Raw genomic sequence first — 18,327 nt, forward strand, 5'->3', positions numbered from 1 at the left:
TTGCCAGTGCTGTCCCAGGAGGACAGCAAGGTGAACAAGGTATTTGGTATGATTACCTTAATTGGTCAGCGCATTGATATAGGATTTAGGAGGTCATGATGCAGCTGTACAGGATATTGATTAGGCCACTTTTGGAATAATGTGTGCAGTTCTGGTCTCCATCCTATAGGAAGGATGTTGTGAAATTTGAAAGGGTTCAGAAAAGATTTACAAAGATGTTGCCAGGGTTGTAGAGTTTAAGCTATAGGGAGAGGCTGAACAGGCTGGGGGCTTTTTCCCTGCAGCATCGAAGGTTGAGAAGTGGCCTTGTAGAGATTTATAAAATCATGAGGGCATCGATAGTCAAGGTCTTTTCCCTGGGGTGGGGCAGTCCAAAAGTAGAGGGCATAGGTTTAAGGTAAAAGGGGAAATATATAAAAGGGACCTAAGGGGCACAGGGCGATGTGTGTATGGAATGAGCTATCAGAGGAAGTGGTGGAGGCTGGTACAATTACAGCAATTAAAAGGCATCTGGATGGGTACATGAATAGAAAGGGTTTGGAGGGATATGGGTCTCCAATTTGTATCGGGTTTCTGGTTGGCATGGATGAGTTGGACTGAAGGGTCTGTTTCCATGTTGTATATCTCTATAACTCTATAACTCTATGTCATGAATGCTCTTAATACTCAAGTGCACTGGAATTAGATTCAAGGTCACAATCTTATCAGACAACAATGAGAAAACTCAATGATGTAAGCCAGGTGTTGATGCAGTGGTAGTATCTCTACCTCTGAGCCAGAAGACCTGGACTCAAGTCCCACTTGCTCCAGGGGTATGTCACAGTACGTCTGAACAAATTGATTAAGGTTACTACAAATCAGGCACGCTCCCGGTGGGATAGACATGTTCTGGTAATTGCAAACATCTTTCCACTTTACATATAAAAGGAACTACAACTCTCAGCAGCTAATGTACTGTCAGGTCACTGACCTTTCATCACAACTAGAAGAATGTACATATCTGATAGCATCCCATCAAAGGCTTGCATGGCTCAAGAACACATTAGAAGTATGTGACAGAGATCCCTAACACACAATCTCCTCTACAGTAGCAACCTTACAATGCTCACAGTTATAGGGAACATGTATTGCATAGACAGTGGCACACGCCCTTGTGGAATTTCATTTTATTTATTCATGGGATAAGGGTGTAACCCATACCTAATTGCCCAGAGATAGTTGAGAGTCAAACACATCGCTGTGGGCCTGGATTCACATGTAGATCAGACCAGGTAAAGATGGCAGTTTCCTTCCCTAACGGGCATTAGTGAACCAAATGGATTTTTCTGACAATCAACAATAAGAATCATGGTCCTCATTTGACTCTTATTTCCAGACATCTATTGAATTCAAATTCTACCAACAGCTGTGATTGGATTTGAACCTAGGTCCCCAGCTCATTGCCAGGTCTCTAGAGTCTAGCAATAATACCACTCAAGCACTGTGCAGGTTATTCATCCTGATATGACACTGAAGACAGGTCCTTTGGAGCCATCCACAGTGGCTGACGTTTGCAGCCTCCTCTGCCCATGCTACATCTGTCAGTTGGCATGGCATCTTGCTGCTATCCCTAGGGAAAGAAACTTCCCCTTGCTCCCGAGCAACGTTCCACAGAATTTCCAGAGAGACCTTGCTATAGTGTGGCGCTGCCTTTTTGCCAGCTCTCTCACATCTACAGGGGTGGATGGAGACCATGAGCAGACGTGGAGTGGTGTTTCTGGGTGACAAGAGAGTGAAATTCTGTCTGAAAGCCTGTGGAATATTTTGGAGCCTGGAAGGTCAAAATTCCTGTCAGAAGATCTTGGTGTTTTACCTGCACAGGCAATGAGCCAAAGAGATTGTAATCGTGCAAGAAACCCTGACGCCGGTCTCCACACGCGTCCCCTTGTGGGACAGTCTTGACCAAGCGGGCAAAGATATAGAGTGAGAGGTGGTAGGTTCAAAACTCAGATGGGGAGAAACTACTTCTCTCAGAGGATTGTGAATCTGTGAAACTCTGCCTCAGAGTGCAGTGCTGGCAGAATCAATCAACAGATTCAAGAAGGAAATGCATATATTTCTAACAAAAAGCGAGACAAAGGGCTATGGGAAACAGGCAGGAAAGTGGAGTTGAGACCAAAATAAGGTCAGCCATGAATGTGTTAAATGGGGTTTGGGGTTGAGAGGCTCCTGATTCCTCTGTGCCACACTTAATCTCAGAAACATACTTCTACCATGTACCTCTGTCTCAGCGTCATTTATACCCAGACAATGTGTATGTTAACCTTTGTAGAGCTAACCACTTTCCCTGTACTTATCAACCTATTACAGTTCTCTAAAATATATGCACTGCCTTTAATAAGATTTACTGAGGTGACTAATCTGTCCACTGCTTTAAGGTCATCCCTAATTAAATAGCCCAGCAGCACTTAAACTGACACAAACCTTTCTGCAATGGCTAAAAGTTAATCTAACTGCAATATAAAAATGAATCAAAACAAAATTAGGACTTTCGGATGAAATATTTTTTATTAGTGCCTCATATATCCTCTGACCTTTCTGATATTGCTTAAAACATGCTATTAAAAAGCGGAGCAAGAATCCCTCACTTTGCATACTTTCTTCCTTTACAGATTCTGAGATCTGCCCTTTGGTAAGCAGATTAGACAAAGTGTTGAGGTCTCAACCACTGTGAAGTGGTAAACCAGAAGTTCAATGGAAAGGCAGTCAATATCATCAAAGACCCCTTCCCACTCCAGTTCTAATCTCTTCCAATCGCTTCTGTCAGACAGAAGATACAAAAGCTTAAACACATGTACTAACAGGTTTGAAAACAGCTTCTTCCCCATTGTTATTAGACTGTTGAATGGACCTCTTGAATTTCAAATCTAATGCTGGACTTGCTTTTTATGCACCTTCTCTGCAAGTGTATTCTTCACTGTGATCTTTGTGTGATATGATCTGTCTGTTATGCAGGGAAAAGAGAACTTTTCACCGCATTTAGTTATATAATAATTCAAATCAAATCAAGTTCACAAGACAGTTTCAGCTAAGGAAGACCTTTCACTCTATATCACGTCTCTGTTTGGACGGTACCCCCTGAGACATCCACCACAGTAGACATTCACACCCACTACCACCAGTACACAGCACCCACAGTGTGTACCATTTATAAAATGCACTGTAGCAATCTGCCAATGCTGAAATCAGTCAATGCTGAGCTCAATTTCCACTGCAGCAAGAGCCATACCCCAGAGTGGAGGGGATGTGAGAACACGCAAGTGCTCCTCATTATGGACCAGACTATCATGAAAGGCTGACATAATTTATTGAAATGTCAAGATGTTGAATTATTTAATAATTGAAAAGGCTGCCTGCCTGTGTCCATGAGAGGCGAAGCTAATCTGTTCTATTATTTTCAATAGCTGTTTGTTGACGTAACCCTATGCTCTAGCAAAGTAACAGTATTACTGCTTGACTGTTTCCCTTTACGTATTACTAACACAGTGGAAAGACGTACATTCACAGTTTGATTGGCAACTCATAGTGGTTGTTAAAGGATTAGTTTTCAAGGCTGTTGTGTTATGAATTAGGAATCAACTACCAAAGGAGATTTACATCTACTGAATACATTTTCATGATTTGGAGTGGGTGTTTTATTTACATACAGTGAAGTCTGTCATAAACATTTATAAATTTATTTCTTTTCAGCATGGTTCCTGAGGTCTGCCATTGGTGGATTCTGTGAGTTGGCATGCAGGACATAAACTGATAGGATACTGGAAAAGCGCAGCAGGTCAGGCAGCATCGAAGGAGCAGGAGAATCGACATTTCAGGTATGAGCCCTTCTTCAGAAAGATTCCTGAAGGTGATTCCTGAAGAAGGGCTCATGCCTGAAACATCGATGCTCCTGCTCCTTGGATGCTGCCTGACCTGCTGCGCTTTTCCAGCAACACATTTTCAGCTCTGATCTCCAGCATCTGCAGTCCTCACTTTCTCCTATAAGCTGAAAGGATGGTGAGTGTAGAGTATATTTGTATGAGTTGTCATTAATTTTGCATAGAAGCCACAAGGGTCATTGAGGGTGGCTGGATGTAATGGATTGGCATGTATTGGCATGGGCTGGTGATGTTGGTGGGGGCATTTGATGGGGTAGGCGGAATGAGGGCGAAATGGCCTAAAGGACCTGGGATCCGAGAGAACCGATGTAGGCTTGGGAGCCCATTATAGAGTTAAGGTCAGGGTTGGGGTTAGGGTTATCACCATATGGCTGCCTCCAATCCGCACCTGGGGAAGGCAAGGGAAGAGTAGCAGCAAGGAAAATCCCATGTCACAAACCCACCTCCCCCCTGAACAAAGATCCTATTATTAGGTAGACTTTTTCCTGAGGTAGAAACATAGTAACATAGGAACAGGAACAACCCATCAAACCTGCCCTACCATCCCATATGCCTGAATGCTGACTGAGTGTTTTGCCACCTTTTACTCATTCCATTCCCATAACCTTGTACACCATTGGTAATCAGAAATCTATCAATAGCAATCTCAAACATACTCAAAGGCTGAATTTCCACAGCCTTCTGTGGTAGAAGTTCACAGCTTGATGAACCGGGAAGTTCCTCAATTCCCAATGTCTGACTCTCATGTTAAAATCCATTCCATAAAGTAAAGAGGTAAACACTTTATTATGTGTGGATATCAGGTTGCTCTCAGCCAAGGCCCAGTTGGTCGAATCTTGTCTCTGGATCAGGGTGGTTGTGGATTCAAGGTTCAGTCCAGTGATTTGTGCAGACTGTCACTCCGAGGAACACTACAGATGAGATATTGAATTGTCTGCATTTATGGATGGATGTAGAGGTTTCCATGGCAATACTTGGAGATGAACAGGGATTAGCCAATATTTGTGACTAAAAACACTAATTAGCAGGATTATCACATTGCTGTTCTGTGTGCTTTTTCCTGTGAACTGATTGGTTGCCACTCTTCCTTGTGCTTGCAGTGTTTGTAAATCAAAAGGTGTTTTATCGGCTACAATGATTTCTGGGATATCCTGAGGCTGCAAAAGGTGCTGTTGAAATGCCAGCAGTGATCCAAATGTTGCAAAGCATCATGCTTGCACACTTGATTTTTTTTTGTATTCACTCACAGGATATGGGTATCCCCGACTAGGCCACATCCCTAACTGCCCAGAGGGCTGTTAAGAGTTAACCATATTGCTGTAGAACTGGAGTCACATGTAGGTCAGATGAGGTAAGGATGGCAGATTCCCTTCCCTAAAGGACATGAATGAACCACATCCGTTTTTCCCGACAATCAATAATGGGTTTCCTGAACATCATTAGAACCTTAATTTCAGATTCTTTATTAAATTCAAGTCCCACCATCTGCCATGGCAGGATTTGAACCTGGGTCCACAGAACATTAGCTGAGTTTCTGGGTGATACCGAAACGTAAGAAAAAGGAGCAGGAATAGGCCATCTGGCCCATCCAGCCTGGTCCGCCAATCAATAAGAACATGGCTGATCTCTCATGGACTCAGCTCCACTCACCTGCCATTGCCTCCCTACATGTTAGCTATCTCATGATGTAAAGTTTACTCGAAGCATCTATTAACAGCTGCACTGTTCCATGAGGAACTACAACTTCCACCAGGAATGAATCTGGCCCCAGAATGAGAGGTATTTCTCAGCAATGCCGCAATAGACTTTTGCAGAGCAATCGGCCAAACAATTGCGAGCCTTGCTTCCTGTCGAAGGAATTGGCTGTTATTTATCTCTGCTTTATCGCTGCTCCTCAGTTAATGAGAAAGTATAAAAAACAATATTTGCCAGCTGAATGATCATAATCACCCAATGTATTGTATAGACACAGGATGTTTCCAATGGTTCAGCTCAGTGTTTACAACAGGAAGTCATTGTACCTGAATATATATCTTGCTCTCTGATGAAAGATGAACACATTATTTTCCTACACAGCATTAACTCATAGTTAATGTCTTCCACAAATCCATAATGTGTGAGCAAGTTAGGGTTATCTGTCTTCCACATAAGTCTTTTTTTCTCTTAAATCCCCTGAGAATTGCCAATGTCTTCACCAGAGCTTTTCACCTGAAGATTTGTGGAAATAACAGTTTTGGTTCTGCAGAAATTTATTTCAATAATGAAACTACAGTGGAGAAAGCAATCACTTCTGACTGACTAAACCCGAGCTTCTATGAATGTTACCGGGATGGAGACAGCTGACATGAGGCTTACTGTAGCTTAAACCTTAGTAACTCTCAGAATGCACTCTTCTATTTAGAGTGACAATTATAAACCATCACCAGCATCAGGATTTCACCATCATTTTATTTCTGAATGTCTCCTCTCCTACTCCAAAGGCACAGGGACTATGTCCTCATGGGTTAGTGAGTGAAGGATGAATTACTTTCCCCTGTTTCCATTCGACCCCTATCTCATCATCTATTAGTGCCAGGGTGCTCTTGTGTAGAGTCATGCAGCTCGGAAACAGGCCCTTTGTCCTAACTTATCCATGCTGACCAGGTTCCTCAACTGAACTAGTTGAATTTGAGTTTAGCCCTCTAAACCTTTCCTAGCCATGTATTGTCCAAATGTCTTTTACATGTTGTAAATGTTGAAATTGATCCATTTCTAAAATGAGTGACTGTCATTCCAAGAGTACATTATTATGCAGAGTATGCTTGGAAAAGCCAGAAAGTGCACAATATTACAAAGCACGAGCCACACTCAATGCGTTGATATGAAATATAAAATATTAGTAAGCAGGTGCACCAAGTAATTAAAAAGGCAAGTGCAATTTTGGCAAATGTTGCAAATTTGGCCTTTATTTGGGGCAGCATGGTGGCTCAGTGGTTAGCACTGCTGCTTCACAGCTCCAGGGTCCCAGGTTCGATTCCAGCCTTGGCTTGCATATTCTCCCAGTGTCTGCGTGGGTTTCCTCCGGGTGCTCTGGTTTCCTCCCACAGTCCAAAGGTGTGCAGGTCAGGTGAATTGGCCATGCTAAATTGCCCATAGTGTTAGGTGCGTTAGTCAGAGGGAAATGGGTCTGGGTGGGTTACTCTTCGGAGGGTCTGGTTGGGCCAAAGGGCCTGTTTCCACATTGCAGGGAATCTAATCTAAAAAAAAAATTGCTCAGTGGTTGGAGCCTAAAAATAGGGAAGACTTGTTATAACTGTACAGAGTGTAGGTGAGCCTGCACCTGGAAGATTATCTCTTGTTTGACCCCAATACTAAAGAAAGAATACACTGGAGTTAGTTCAAAAGAGATTCATTCAGCTGGCACCTGGAGTAAAGGGTTTCACCTGTCAAGAATGGTTAAACAGGCTGGGCTTTTATTCATTAGAGATTAGAAGAATGAAGGGTGATCTTATTGAAACAGTAAGATTCCGAAGGGTCTTGATGCATTAGACATTGAGAAGATGTTTCCACTCGTGAAGGATTCTCAAACTGGGATGGCATGGTTAAAGATTAAGAGGAGACTCTTTAAGAGGACACTCATCAAAGCCAAGGCGCAGAAGAATTTCTTCTTCCAGAGGGTAGTGAACGCCTGGAATTCTCAATCCCAGAGAGTTGTGGAGGCTAGATCACTGAAACTATTTAAACAGGCAGTAAATAGATTACTTAAAAATCAAGGAGCTGGTGTAAAGAGGACTTGAAGCCTGGGACAGCTCAAGCATGACCTTGTTGAATGGCAAGGCAAGTTTGAGGAGCTGAACTGCCTATTCCTACTCCTTTTGCTTATTTTCTTATGTTAAATGGCGTAAGGAGAGCCTTTTGCCCTTGTTCGTGCTCAATAAAACAAAATTTGAGGTGTTTTGCTTCTTCCAGTCGACAGCAATTTTGAAGTGTTCAATTACTTGTTATGACTGAGGTGTTAACTGAGAGGAAAGGACCAGAACACATATTGGCTCTGACTTTGTTGTCAGCGCTGCTGGTTGTCAAGCAAGTTGCTGCACGTACTGATTGGGGTGGATTTTCGCTGCCTAAATAGAGGATTCTTTCCCACTAAGGGTTGCAGTCTGGGTTAGTAGGGTGGAAATATCAGTTAATGATGGATGTGGGGTTCAGTCACTGCACTGCAAGAACTGGAAAAATATTCACTACATGGGAGTACTTCCACTTGCAAGTTCCCCTGCAAGTTGGCCGCCATCTTGACTTGGAAACATTTCGTCGTTCCTTCAGTGTCGCTGGGGACACAGTTCTAGAACTCCTTCTCTGATAGCACTGTGGGTCTATCTATACCCCACAACAACAGCAGTTTAAGAAGGCAGCTCATCCACCATCTTCTCAAGGACTATTATGTTTGGGCAAAACATTACTGGCCTAACCAGTGAGGCCCACGTGAATTAATAATAAATTGAAACGCTGTTGGGAAATCATGTTTTGGCAGACAAAATTAATTCTATGAAATTAAACATTCCAATATAATTTTACTGAATTAAAAATTTAACTATTTTCTCAAAATTAAGAAGTAACCTTTTTTTAATGTATAATGGCTTGCTGAGATAAATCACTTTAAGACACCAAAATTAAAAATGTCTGATAACTCATAATAAAAATTCATAGATTTTACTTTAGCAAGATTTATTAGAATTTTAAAAGGATTCATGTAAAACAGTGTGGACCTCCTCATTAAGTATTCACAAATTGAGAGAAAGCTCCTTCCATGTTTGAAATGTTTAAATGTAATTACATTTAGAATCAGTGGACAATTAGTCCACATTCATATTAGTCCAGATTCAATTAGTCCAGCTTTATACTGGCTACATGTTCTTGAAGTGGTAAATACTTGGGACTAGCTTTGTGTGTCTTCTGACTAGAACTTGAACTGGATCATTTATATACATACTGTGACGACAAGAGCAGGTCAGAGGCTGGGAATCCTGCAGCAAGTAATTCACCTCCTGACTCCTCAAAGCTTGTCTACCACTTACAAGAGTTTTGATGGAACACTGGATGAGTGCAACTCCAACACACTCAAGAAGCTTGATGCCATCCAGGACAAAGCAATCTGCTTCATATTACCAAATTCACCACCTCCAACATTCATTCCTTCTACCACTGACACACAGTGGTAGCTGTGTACTGTTTATAAGCTGCATTACTATAAAAAGGTGCTTCCTCTCTTTGGAAGCACCTTCCAAATCTGCAACCTCTACCACCTAGGAGAACATGGGCAGCATATACATGGGAACACTACAGTCTACAAGTTCCCCTCCAAGCCACTCACCATCTTGACTTAGAAATATATCGCTGTTCAGTGTCACTGGTCAAAATAGTGGAATTCCCTCCTTCATAGTATTGTGGGTCGAGGCTTTGGACAGGGAATTGAGAATTGAACTGCACCTTTGAAAAAAAGATTCTCTACTTTTGTTCGTATAGCCAATGACAAAGTGGACAGTTCCTCAAAAACCTCACAAAGTGACTAGGTCACTGTTTCCGCTGACAGGAAGTAATAAGAAAGAGTCATAAATCTGCCTCTCTCTTGAGAGTGAATTGGAGAAACACATTAAGAGGGCAAAATAATAATCTTCTGTAAAGAGCCAGAGCCAACAATTTATCAAAAACGAAGTGTGTCATTAGGATTGTCATTAGGAGACGGGGATGCTGCAGAAGGACTTGGACAGGCGAAGAGAGAGGCCAAGGAAGTGGCATATGGAATACCAGGTGAGGGAGTGTGAGGTTATGAACTTTGCAAGGAGGAATAGAGACATAAACTATTTATTAAATAGGGAAAGGCTTCAGAAACCTGAAGCACAAAGGGACTTGGGAGTCCTTGTTCAAGATTCTCTTCTGGTTAACATGCAAGTCCAGTTGGCAGTTAGGAAGGCTAATACAATGTTAACATACATTTCAAGAGGGCTAGAATACAAGAGCAGAGATATTTTGCTGAGACTGTATAAGGCTCTGATCAGACCGTGTTTGGAACATTGTGAGCAGTTTTGGGCTCTATATCTAAGGAAGGATGTGCTGGCATTGGAGGGAGGTCAGAGGAGGTTTAGAAGAATGATTCTGGGGATAAAGGGCTCGTCATTTGAGGAGCTATTGAGGACTATGAATCTGTACTCCATGGAATTTAAAAGGGTGGGGGGGGAGGGATGAGGGTGGATCTGATTAAAATTTACAGAGTACTGAGAGGTCTGGATAGAGTAAATGTGGAGAAGATGTTTCCACCAGTAGGAGAGACTAGGACCCGGGGCACATCCTCTGAGTGAAGGGGCAACCCTTTTGAACTGGAATGAAGAGGAATTTCTTCAGCCAGAGGCTGTAGACACTGTAGAACTCACAGCCACATAAGGCAGTGATGGCCAAGTCATCAAGACAGAGATAGATAGATTCTTGATTAGTAAGAGGGTCAAAGGTTATGGTGAGAATGCAGGAGAATGGGGTTGAGAAACATATCAGCCATGATCGAATGGTGGAGAAAATTCAATGAAATGAATGGCCTAATTCTGATTCTATTTCTTATGGTCTCAATGGGAGGAAACAATTGAAAATTTGAGAGTGGCACAGTGGCTCAGTAGTTCGCACTGCTGCCTCACTGTGCCACGGACCTGGGTTCGATCCCAGCCTTGGGCGACTGTCTGTGTGGAGTTTGTACATTCTCCCCGTGTCTGTGTGAGTTTTGTCCGGGTGCTCAGGTTTCCTTCCACAATCCAAAGATGTGCACTCAGGTGAATTGGTCATGCTAAATTGCCCATGGTGTTCAGGGATGTATAGGTTAGGTGCATTAGTCAGGGGTAAATAAAGGGTGGGGGAATGGGTCTGGGTGGGTTACTCTTCGGAGGGTTGGTGTGGACTTGTTGGGCCGAGGGGCTGATTTCCACACTGTAGGGACTCTATGAAAACGACAAAAGACTTGATGTCAGTCTCTGCATAACTAATCCTCCGCTGCTCAATAAATCTGCACACAAGTTATCCTGTGCTCTTTCAAAGTTTTTGTATCATCTTTGATCAGTTTTACTTTCAGCTGACATGAAGGATAATTTTGGAACTTGTGACGTTGTTCTGTGCTGTGTCTCATGGTGACTCACTATTCAAATCAATTGGTATTTGAGGTATTTGACCTTGTTCAAAGTCATAGAGATAGTATCAATAAAAATACACAAGGCTCTCTCAGGTAGAAAGCAGTCCCTCAGTGCATCACAACTGGAGTTCAGTCTTGGAGACGTTAGCAACAGTAGAAAAGGAAATTCAGATGTGAAATCATCACCTTTGCACACTTACTGCTTTCAGCCTTTCCTCATTGGGTAATAATCTTGTCTCTGCATCATGGTTTAAGTCACAGTCTAGAAATGTGAGCAAGAATCCAGGCTGACCCTTCAGCAGTGTGCTGCTGGTGTGCTATGCTGCTAGAAGTGCCAACTAAAGGAACATTAAACCAAGGATACATCTGTGCTTTTGGGTTGAGGCAGAAAAATCCCCAGATACTGCGTGAAAACAAGCTTAGGGCAGCATGGTGGCTCAGTGGTTAGCACTGCTGTCTCACAGCTCCAGGGACCCAGGTTCGATTCCACCTTTGGGTGACTGCGTGGACTCATAGAGTCTAACAGCACAGACTAGTGCCGATCAAAACGTCCATCCACGCTAACCCAATTTCCCTACACTTGGCTCACAGCCTTCTAATCCTTTCCTATCCATGCATTTGTCCAAATGACTTTTAAATGTTGTTTATGTACCCGCCTCAACCACTTCCGCAACTCATTCCATGTGCATACCACCTTCTGTGTAAAAACGTTTCCCTTCAAGCTCCCTTTTATTTTTTTCCCCTCTAATCTTACACTGATGCCCTCTAGTCCTCGATTCCCCACCCCTGGGATAAAGACTGAGTGCATTCACCCTATCCGTGACTCTCATGACTCTTATACACCTCTATAAGGTCCTCCCTTGGTCTCCTATTCTCTAAAGTAAAAGGTCCTTGCTTGTCCAACCTCTCCCTGTAACTCATACCTGGCAACACACTTGTAAATTTCATCTGCACTCTAGCCTGTTTAATAGTATTCTCCCTATAACAAGGTGATTAAAACTGAACACAATACTCCAAGTGCGGCCTCACCAACTGCAACTTCCCAACTTCTAGACTGATGAAGGGCAGTGTGCCAAAGGCCTTCTTCATTGCCCTGTCTAACTGTGACTCCACTTTCAGAGAACTATGTACCTGAACTCCAAGGTCCCTCTGTTCCATTATACTCCTCAAGGCCCTACCATTCACCATGGACTCCTACCGTAATTTGACTTTCTAAAATGCAAGATCTCACACTTATCTATATTAAACTCCATTTGCCATTTCTCTCAGCCGAACCTCCCCAGCTGATGAAGGTCCTGCTGCAATTTCTGATTACCTTCCTCACTGTCCATGATACCACCTATTTTAATGTCATCTGCAAACTTACTAAGCATGCCTTGTACATTCACATCCAAATCATTGATTACAGGTAACAAACAGCAATGGGCCCAGCATCAATTCCTGAAGCACTCCACTAGTCACAGGCCTCTAATCCAACAAGAATCCTTTCACTATTCCCTTCTGCTTCCTACCATCAAGCCAATTGTGCGTCCAATTTGCCAGCTCGTTGTGGATTCCATGTGATCTAATCTTCCGGAGCAGCCTACTATGTGGAACCTTACCAAAGGCCTTCCTGAAATCCATATAGACTATGTCTACTGCGCTGCCCTTGTCAACCTTCCTGGTCACTTCCTGAAAGAACTCTAACAAATTTGTGAGGCATAATCTCCTACTCACAAAGCATCTGACTACTCCTAATTAAACCAGTCTTTCCAAATGCATGTGTGTCTTATCTGTTAGAATCTTTTCAAGTACCTTACCCACCACAGATGTTGGGCTTACTGGTCTACAGTTCCCAGGCTTTTCTTTGTAGCCCTTTGCAGAATAATGACACAACATCCGCTACCCTCTAGTCTTCTGGGACCTCACCTGTGGCTAAAGATGACACAAAAATATCAGCCAAGGCCCCTGCAATTTCTTCTCAAGGTTTTTGCAGGGTTCTTGGATATATCTGGTTAGGACCAGGAGATTTATCCGCCTTCACATATTCTATTACATCCAACACCTCCTCTACTTTGATATGGACTGTCCCCAAGATATTAGCACTAACTTCCCCAAGTTCCCAAGTCTTCATGTCTTTCTCCACGGTAAACAAGAAGAGAAATATTAATTGAGATTCTTGCCCATCTCCTGCGGTTCTACACATACATGTCCCACTTTGGTCATTGTAGAATCTTTAGGGCAGCATGGTGGCTTACAGCGGCAGGGACCTGGGTTCAATTCCAGCCTCAGGCGACTGTCTGTGTGGAGTTTTCACATTTTCCCCTGTCTGTGTGGGTTTCCTCCGGGTGCTCCGGTTTCCTCTCACAGTCCAAAAATGTGCAAGGTTAGGTTAATTGGCCATGCTAAATTGCCAATAGTGTCCAGGGGTGTGCAGGCTAGGTACATTAGTCAGGGGTAAATGTAGGGTAGGGGAGTGGGTACGTGTGGATGGAGGGGTTAGTGTGGACTTGTTGGGCCTAATGGCTTGTTTCCACACTATAATTCTATCATTCTTGAGGAGTCCTATTCTCTTTCTAGTTATTCTTTTTCCTTTAATATACTTAATGTATCTCTTTGGATTCACCCTAATCTTCTCAGCCAAGGCTATCTTTTGCCCACTTTTCACCCTCATGACTTCCTCCTTCAGTAGACTCCTATATTCCCTGTATACCTCCAAGGATTCCTTTGATCCCAGCTGCTTGTTCATGAGCCACGCCTCCTTTTTGCTGGTCAAAACCTCAATATCTCTTGACTCCCAGGGTTCCCTATTCCTGCCAGCCTTGCCCTTCACCCTCACAGGAACATACAGACCTGAATTCTAGCTATCTCACTTTGAAAGGCCTCCCACTTGCTGGAGATCCCTTTACCTGCAAACAAACTACTCCAATCGACCCTTGCAAGCTCCTGTCTAATTCCATCAACATTCCTTGCCCCAATTTTAGAACTTGAAAATGTGGATGAGTTGTGTCCCTCTCCATAACTATTTTAAAATTAACGGAACTATGGTCACTGGTCCCAAAGTGCTCCACCACTGTCACCCCCGTCACCTGTCCTGCCCTATTTCCCAAGAGTAGGTCGGAATTTATCCCTTCCTGAGTAGAACCCCTATATACTGTTTGAGGAAACTACCTTGAATGCACTTAAGAAATCCCAGCCCATCCAATCCCTTAATACTCTGGCTGTCCATGTTAAGAAAATTAAAATCTCCTATGACAACCCTATGACTCCTGCAAGTCTCCTCAGTCTCCCTGCATATTTGTTCCTAATTCCCATTGACTATTTGGGGGCCTTAGCACAACCCCAACAACATCACCATCCCCTTTTCATTTCTTAATTCCACCCACAATGCCTCACTGGATCATCCTTCAGTTATTTCATCTCTGGTTAATGCTGTGCTACTTGCCTCAGTCAAAAATACAACTCCCCTTTCCCCCTCCCCTCTGTTGAGCCTAAAGCATCGGTGCCCTGGCACATTAAGCTGCCAGTCCTGTCCCTCTCTTAGCCATGTTTTGGTAATGGCTATAACATTCACGTACCTATCCATGTCCTGAGTTCATCAGCCTTACCTGTCAGCCCTCTTGCATTGAAATAAATGCAATTTACTCCAATAGGCACTCCTTGCTCCCTGGCATGTTCCAGCCTGACCTTTCTCTTCAACTTATTATTTCTGATTACTGTATCTCCTTCCAGCCTCCCACTTGCCTCCCTGCTGTTGGTGGATCCCACTCCCCTGCAAATCTAATTTAAACCCTCCCTTGCAGCACTAGCAAACCTGGCCATCAAGATATTGATCCCCCTTCAGTTCAGGTGCAACCAGTCACTCTTGAACAGGTCAGCTCTACCCCAGAAAAGATCCCAATGATCTAAAAATCCCTGCTCCCTGCACCAGTTCTTTAACCATACACGCATCTGCCACATCCTCCTGTTCTTACCCTCAGTAGCATGTGGCACTGGAAGTACTTCATTCCTGAAGAAGGGCTCATGTCCGAAACGTCAATTCTCCTGCTCTTTGGATGCTGCCTGACCTGCTGCGCTTTTCCAGCAACACATTTTCAGCTCTGGAAGTAATCCTGAGATTATCATCAACGAGGTCCTGGTTTTTAACTTTCTTGCCTGGGTCTCTCTCCCCGTGTCTGCTTGGGTTTCCTCCGGGTGTGCCGGTTTCCTCCCACAGTCCAAAGATGTGCAAGTCATGTGAATTGGCCATGGTAAATTGCCCGTAGTGTTAGATAAGGGGTAAATGTAAGGGTATGGGTGGGCTGCGGGTCAGTGTGGACTTGTTGGGCTGAAGGGCCTGTTTCCACACTGTAAGTAATCTAATCTAATCACTCTGCAGGACCTCATCCCTGTTTCTATTTGTGTCAGTTGTGCCAACATGCACAATAACTTTGGCTGTTCACCCTCCCCCTGAGAACATTCAGCAGCCTCTCTGAGACATCCTGGACCCTGGTACCTGGGAGGCAGCACACCATCCTGGATTCCTATTCGCAGCCACAAAATCTCCCATCTGTCCCTCTCACTATCGAGTCTCCTAACACTAAGGTCATGTTTACCTTTACCCTTTCCCACTGTGCCCCAGAGCCAGTCGTAGTGCCTCCAACCTGGTTACTGCCGCTTTCCCCTGAATGGTCATCCCCCCCAACAGTATCCAAAACAGGATACTTGCACATTCTCCCAATGTCTGCATGGGTTCCCTCCGGGTGCTCCAGTTTTCTCCTACACTCCAAAAGTGTGCAGGTTAGGCGGAAAGCCAGTGCTAAATTGCCCATAGTGTCTGGGAATGTGCAGGCTAGGTGTGTTCCACAGGAAATGCAGGGTTATAGGGTTGGGGGGTGCAGGCCTGAGTGATCTGCTGTTTGGAGGTTTGGTATGGACTCGATTGGCCCAATGGTCTGCTTCCACACTGTAGGGATCCTATGAAGAGCTGTGGAGTTCACACACATTTAACCAATGTCACTAAAAATGCAGACCATTGAGACTTCTATCTCACATGACCAAGACATAGCTCAGCACGTGAGCTCTTCCTACACTTCAGAAATACTTCATTAGCTCTTACCATATATGCTCACATATATGTTAGATTAGATTAGATTACTTGTAGTGTGGAAACAGGCCCTTCGGCCCAACAAGTCCATACCGACCCACGGAAGCACAACCCACCCAGACCCCTACATATACCCCTTACCTAACACTATGGGCAATTTAGTATGGCCAATTCACCTGACCCGCACATTTTTGGACAGTGGGAGGAAACCAGAGCACCCGGAGGAAACCCACGCAGACACGGGGAGAACGTGCAAACTCCACACGGTCAGTCGCCTGAGGCGGGAATTGAACCCAGGTCCCTGGCGCTGTGAGGCAGCGTGTGCCACCGTGCTGCCCTATTGATCTTATGTTTAAGTTGACCCATTAGTTTTGGCCAAAAAGTCTTGTATTTTCCATCTATCTTGTGTATAAGTTGACACTAGTTTTTCGCGGTTATCGATCAACATTTATGTGTCAGTGTGCCTGCCTGTTGCGCTCCACTCTGGCTAACCATAGCGCACCATTCCAGGTCTTCCAGTCCACCAACTGGCATGCTCCACTCCAGGTTTTCAGAATTACTGTAATGGCATGACAGTACAGGGCAATTACCGTAACCGTGGAGTCGGTTTCAGTTACCTGCGGTTTACCACGGCCTGAACATATACAGGGAACATTCCAGAACCAGGACCAGGGAGCTGCCAGGAAGATAAATTTCCCATTTTGTCTATTTTGTAGATAAATATACAACCTCTTGAAAACAATACCTCGCATGTAAGTCGACCCCCTAATTTCAGATTTTAAAAAACTGACTTCAAAATTCGACCTATACATGAGCATATATGGTAATCACTTTGTCACAGCTTTATCGTGTGAAAGGTACTGATTAAAAACACAAATTCTTAAAAAGGAATGATGGCATTTTAATCTTTCCCAGAGCTCATTGTCTCTTCTCCTATCCAAAGTGATGGCACTGGTGTGACAGGAAGATTTTTAAAAATGCAATGTAATAATGGAAACTTTATAAATACTGGCCCATGATTGTTTGGATGAGAGCAGTAAGCTCAGCAGATCAGGAGCCTCTGAACAGTCCTTCACTAAGTGAACAAATTCCTCCCGAGCTAACATAAGCCTTCACACGAAAGTGATCATACTTATGACAAGAAACCTCCATCTGCACATTTCGTAATGGCATTGTAGCTTCCATTGCTTCCTCACATCAAGATTTGCCTCATGCACCAGATGTTCTCTGACTGATAACAAATGCTGGCGCCCTGAGAGCTCCAGTCTGGGCCTAAAGGAAGAGATAATCAGATTTCTTTATGGAATGACTGCAGATTAAACAATGAATGATGTCTTGAGTAAAAAAGGAAAGATGGCCAACTTCAGGCGATAGCTTTCTGATAAGATCCTCAGCTAATATCATGTGGGTTGCTTTGGATCACTGGCTTGCACCGTGGAGCCCACTTAATCCACTCAGGGAGACTTTGTGTGGAGGTGTTGTTCTTTAACTTTGCCTTCGCTCTGTTTGAAGTTCACTGCTGTTAAAACTGTTGGACTATAACCTGTGTGTTGTGTGATTTTTAACTGCTGTTGATGATTTGGATGACTGGGAAAGGTACTAATGCATGTCAAAAGCTCACAATCAAACACCACTGTATAAGGGACTTACGTAGTCATGGAACAAAGATAAAAGAAATGGAAAGTTCTCACCTGTGAAGAGGTAAAGACTTAGATTAATGAACAATAAAATACCTGTAAAAGAAAAGTTAACACTAAATGCATACCTCAGTTGAAGTACAAAGATGACATTATAATTCATAACAAAGCAGACATAATGATCTAATGATGGGAGTCAGCAGCTTTGAAAGATACAGCTTGTGAGGAACCATTCCACTTATGGGTTCATCAGGAAGACTTGCCTTCCTTCATTCTCTATAAATAAGTACCAATTCCTTGCTCTTTCTCTAGAATTCGGCAAATGTTTTGCTTTTAAGTAATTGTCCACTTTTGAGGTGACTGTTAAATCAGTCTCCATCACTCAGACAGCACATTACCAGTCACAATAGCTCACTAAGTAAACTTCCTTTGGTCCTCATTTCTACCCAATTCTTTTGTTAATTATCTTCAATCTGTATACTCTGGTTATGAACCCTCTTGCCAGTGGAAACAGCTTTTCCCTATCTACACGATCAAAATTCATAATTTCAAACATACTCC

General features: G+C 43.4%; 1 protein-coding gene across 6 annotated transcripts in view; it reads right to left on the minus strand.

Annotated features, from left to right (window-relative positions):
* sema4ba (sema domain, immunoglobulin domain (Ig), transmembrane domain (TM) and short cytoplasmic domain, (semaphorin) 4Ba) overlaps window positions 1–18,327 on the minus strand; it is a 476,044-nt gene that overhangs the window by 319,730 nt on the left and 137,987 nt on the right. The window contains exon 1 of one of the 6 annotated variants that reach the window (XM_060853312.1): window positions 17,821–17,837. The exons of the other annotated variants lie outside the window; for them this stretch is intronic. The gene's annotated coding sequence lies outside the window, so the exon portion shown is untranslated. Of the gene's footprint in view, window positions 1–17,820; window positions 17,838–18,327 lie in introns of those variants that run through there. 6 annotated transcript variants of the gene reach the window in all.

The sequence above is a fragment of the Hemiscyllium ocellatum genome, chromosome 39 (genome assembly GCF_020745735.1).
Source record: "Hemiscyllium ocellatum isolate sHemOce1 chromosome 39, sHemOce1.pat.X.cur, whole genome shotgun sequence".
Taxonomy (NCBI): Eukaryota; Metazoa; Chordata; class Chondrichthyes; order Orectolobiformes; family Hemiscylliidae; genus Hemiscyllium; species Hemiscyllium ocellatum.